This window comes from Perognathus longimembris, unplaced genomic scaffold, assembly GCF_023159225.1.
Source record: "Perognathus longimembris pacificus isolate PPM17 unplaced genomic scaffold, ASM2315922v1 HiC_scaffold_4071, whole genome shotgun sequence".
In the NCBI taxonomy this organism is placed as follows: domain Eukaryota; kingdom Metazoa; phylum Chordata; class Mammalia; order Rodentia; family Heteromyidae; genus Perognathus; species Perognathus longimembris.
The window spans coordinates 1-5,300 of record NW_025959348.1 but is presented as its reverse complement, the minus strand read 5'-3'; the positions used below and the strand labels follow the sequence as shown (position 1 = coordinate 5,300).

The following is a 5,300-nucleotide window of genomic DNA, read 5'->3' as shown; positions in this document are numbered from 1 at the left end:
CGTGAAGTATGATTTTCTTGATCAGTTTCTAGATCCTGTTAGCTAATACTTTGCTGTTTTGAGTTTTTATTAGCTCTGTCTCTCTCATTTTTTAGGGAAATGGAATCACACATTTGAAGGGGAGAGACAAGACGGAATGTCAGGGAATTTGAATACTCCTTCATGGCATGCTGCAAAGGAGGAGGCAGAAGAGTTGAGGAGCTAAGACTGTGTAGCTCCTACACATTCACAAGTGCCCAGTGCAGGGTTGGAGCTTATTAGGATGCTTGTAATTTTGCTTCGCCCTTGTGGTTAAAAAGTTATCAGAGCTTTTTGAAAGTTCCTCTAATAAATTATACAGTGGCCTTTTAATATCTGGCAGTAAGGGTTTTTTAGAATGTCTGCTCAGGAGCAGAGAGCCCTGATTTGGAATGCCAAATCTCTAGCCTAAAAATAAATCTGGGTTCTAAGAAATTAAGTGTGTGTGTGTGTGTGTGTGTGTGTGTGTGTGTGTGTGTGTGAAATAGAGAACTCTGAATGTCAAAAATATATGGTGAATAGATCCTGGAATTGGAAATGCTGATATTTCCTTTTCTTTTTCAATGTTTTAAATAAAGGATGAATCTAAACAGACTTATCCGCCCATATGGTTGGCTTTTTTTTTTTTTTGGCATTTTTCTTTTAGGTTTGTTTTATTTAAGTTTAATGTTAATTCCATGCTGTGTTTCAGTAAGAACAATACAGATTCTGTATCTGTGGCTCCAGTCAGATATCCAGTAGTACAAATTAGCTTCAAGTTACACATACTGAACAAAAGAGCTTGAGCGAGCAAAGGAGAGGGAGAGAAGAAGGGAGGGGAGGAGGAAGGAAGAAGGGATGGCAGGGTAGAGGGAAGGAGAAGAAACAAAGAACTGAACATGCATGCAGGCTTCTCCATATCACCTTCAATGCTAACCTGCTTCAGAGGGAGAGAAAAGGTAGGCAAGAATGAGCAGCCACGGATTGGTGAACTGTTACCAGCACTCACTTTTCAGCCAACACTTCAGCAGAGTTGGAAACACTTTTTACAGCAAAACCATTGCAACAAACTCCCCACCCCAAACAATCTTTAACCACTTCAAGTTAACACCCAATTAAATTTAAACATTGGTATAAAATTTGATTTAAACAATTAGAAAAAGGAAAAATGATTCACATATGCCTCTTTAGTGTGATCAATCTCTTTTTTAAGATGCATCACCTAGGAGTCTAATGGCTTTCAAATGTAATTTCCATTTCCAATGATCTTGCCACTTCTGGCATGGAGACAATACAGTAATGCTGAAAAAGCCTCTATACAGTCCTGTTAGTGTCTTAAAGAATCTAAAAGCTGGGACCAGTAAAATCCACAGAAGTTCACTCTTGCCTTTAAGAACTTTTGAAAACTGTTTAAAAAAAAAACTGGGCAGGAACCTAAATTCTGAGACCAAATGTGAAAGTCAGATTTTGTGGTTCTCAGTGACAATGGGGACTTTCCAAGGGAAGGGGTGGGGAGGACTGGGGTAGTCAGAGATTGTTTCTCTTGTTGGCTTTTCTGTCTCACTGATTTTCATCTACCACATCCTGCAGCGCTTCCTTATTCTGCTCTTCACCGTCCCTGCATGTCTGAAGTCCATAGTGTCAGATTATCACATAACAACTGCACGATAAGTGTAGAGTCCTTATAGCTTTCTTCACTCAGAGTATCCAGATCTGCAATTGCATCATCAAAAGCTGCTTTTGCCAACCTGCAGGCCCTGTCAGGAGAATTAAGAATTTCATAGTAGAATACGGAAAAGTTGAGAGCAAGACCTAAACGAATTGGATGCGTTGGTGGAAGTTCTGTCATTGCAATATCACTAGCAGCTTTATAAGCCACTAGGCTGTTTTCCGCAGCCTCCTTCCTGTCTTTCCTGTGGCAAATTCAGCCAGATACCTGTGGTAGTCCCCTTTCATTTTATAATAGAAAACATTGGACTCGCCAGTGTTAGCTGCTGGAATATGGTGTTTGTCGAGTACATCCAGAATGTCACAACAGATTAACTTTACTTCAGTCTCAACCATTTGCCAATATTCCTGAATCATTTTTAGTTTGTTTTCTCCTCCCTTGTTTTCTTCTTTCTGTTCGATGCTGCTAATTATTCTCCAGGAGGCTCTTCTAGCTCCAATCACATTTTTATACGCAACAGATAGGAGACTTCTTTCTTCAACTGTCAGCTCCACATCCATTCCTGCTACTTTCTTCATTGATTCCACCATTTCGTCGTATCGCTCAGCCTGCTCAGCCAGCTTCGCCTGGTACACCAGAGCTTCCCGATCATCCATAGCTGCAGCGGCTCCTGCAGGGTCTGCGGGAAGGATGGAAGCGGATTGCGTCTCCCACTCTCTCTCCCTCTCGCTCTGCGTCCAGGCAGCAAAAATGGCGGCGCCTCCATCCCTGGTTAGCTTTTCAATACTGTGTTTTGGAGAAATTCCAAAATAAAAAATTAGGATGAAATCAGTTGGTTCTTTTTGCTTCATGTTTGTATTTCCTGTTAGTTATTATTGGTTGACTCTGCTTTTTCTTTCCAAACTCTGGAGTAGGGTTGGAATACTAGGGTCTAAGAAGCCTGAATTCTGCTTCTAACACAGAGAAAAGAAGCATAACTCCACAAGGCCACTGGAGAGTCTGACTTACAGTCTGTGCTTCCTGCTCCTTCAGCTTTGAGGTTGCTATAGGGCCAGATCTGAAGATTGCATCATTTGTTTATTTCATTTATTTATAGTGATTGATTCTTATGGACACGTGGACTTTACGTTTTTACCCAACCATATTTTTCCAATATTTCCTGAGGGACAAAACTTAAATTAAAAAAGAAAATAAATGTTAATTTCCATCCATCATCCTGTGTGGTGATTATAATCCCAATCATCTCGCTTTTCATCAATAATTGTAATATGAATTCCAATGAAGAGGGAGGTAGAAAATCCTCCTGTCCATGGGTATCGATATCTGAATCCAATCAATAGATCAATGCAAATGGTGGGAAATGGACACCATCAGGGTTTGATGACCAACTCATGGAGAAAAGAGGAAACAAAAAGAAAAGGAAATATTATACAATAATAATAATAGGGTAATCTAAATTACATTAAAATTATAAAAAATAGAATTATAAATTACATGCAAATTATAAATAATTGTAATAATCATGAATTTTATATAAATTATCAATGATTTATAATTCTTATATACTATGTGTGATAATGTATACATAATAGGTATAAAAAGAATACGAATTTATTACATATGATAATATATGTAATAGATATGAAATGACGTACAAATAAGAGATATCACATATAAATATATATGAAAGTAAGATGCACATAAATACATAATATACCACATGCAACGTGGGACAGAATAAATCTATATATACATATAAAGAATAATAGATGATGTACATCATAAGATATGTATAATTAAAAATAAAAGATACTGAACAATGATGCCTCATCCATCACAGGGCATAATAATTATACTAATAATATATTTAGGAAAATTACAATATGGATAACATATATACAGTATACATAATTATAACAATAATAAATTATATATAATTTATAAATACAATAATTATAACAAATATGTTATATAGAAATAGTACATAACTATAATAATTATTTATTAGTATTGACAATAATAAATAATCATAAAGCAAATAAGTATATTTTAAAGAATTATAATTCTAAATTACATAAAATTATAAATAATTGTAATCATAAATTAGATAAATTATAATAAATTTTTAAATTATAAATAATTATAAATATAAATCACGTTAACAGATACATAATTATACATTACTAATAAATTATACTTAGAATAACAATAATAATTACAAATTCTATATAAATTACAAATAATTATACATTCTTAATTATAACTCTAAATCATTACAAGGATATATTATGATCACTATAAGAAAATTGTACATTAATTATAAATAATTATGATTATAAATTATGTATAATTTGTAAATTATTAATAATTATAATCATGATTCTAAATGACATTAAATTATACATAATTGTAATTGTTCAATATATACACATCATAATGATAAATGACCATAAATTATATACACACCAAAAATAATGATCATCATAAATTATGTATATTGATGAGTAATTATGATTATACCCATTATAAATTATATGCAAATTATAACTGATCATCAATTATCAATAATCATTATGATGACAAATAATTACAATTATGTTATCTAGATAAATTATAAATAATTATAATTTTACATTATATTTGATTATAAATAATTACAATCATTATAAATTATACATAACTTGTAATTACAGTAATTACAAATTATATATAAATTAATTAATAATTATAATGATTATGAATAATTATAATGATATATTATATATAATTATAACCAAACATTATATAAATTATATAATTATAAATAAATTATTAATAATTATAAATGAGTATAAATCACAATTACGAATAATTACGTTATAAATTACATAGAAAGGATGAACCACAGGACGGAGGACAATGATGTCACCACCCAGAATTGTGGGTAATCAATCCCCTGCCCTGTTTCGCAGCGCACTGGAGCCCAGAGGGTCCCACTAGGCAGTCCAGCCTGCTGTGAGCCTGCAGAAACATCTGGTGGCCCTCCGCCAGGAGGTTCAAACTGTTGTGCATGTGCAATGGTGCCTGGTCCCTCTGCTCAGCAGTTCCAACCTGCTGCACACCTGCAGTTTGCCTGGTGCCTCCCTGCTGGGCGGTCCAGCATGCTGCTACCTTCAGTGGCACCTGGAGGCTCCCTGCTTCACACTGCAGCCTGCATGGTGCACTAACACCTGGTAACTCCCTGCTCCGCAGTGTAGGCTGTTGCACATGCACTGTGCGCCTGGAAGCTCCCACGTGGCGGTCCAGCCTGCTGCGCACATGCAGTGACACCTGGTCCACTCCTGCTGTGCATGCACAGTGAAGCCTCCTTGGCTGTGTGGCATCCCCAGCCCCGCTGGCCCATGCGCAGCAGGCTGGTGTGGAGGGGTGGTCACCGCCTGATGATGCCACAAGTGCATTCTGTTCACTGTGATGAGCCAGGAAGTGAAGCAGCCTGAGCTGTGGCGGTGGCGGCTGGCGGAGCAGGTTTCCACAGATGAAGTGGACGTTGCCACCTCCATGACGATGCCCCCTCCCTATCCCTGGATACCCGGGTGGGCTCCCGTGGGCTGGTGTGAGGCGCCTTTAAGCTGCGGGGCTGGGGCCGAGAAGCCAG

At 36.5% G+C, this 5,300-nt stretch overlaps 1 pseudogene; it reads right to left on the bottom strand.

Annotated features, from left to right (window-relative positions):
• Positions 1-1,358: 1,358 nt before the first annotated feature.
• LOC125344730 lies at positions 1,359-2,331 on the bottom strand (annotated as a pseudogene).
• Positions 2,332-5,300: the final 2,969 nt, after the last annotated feature.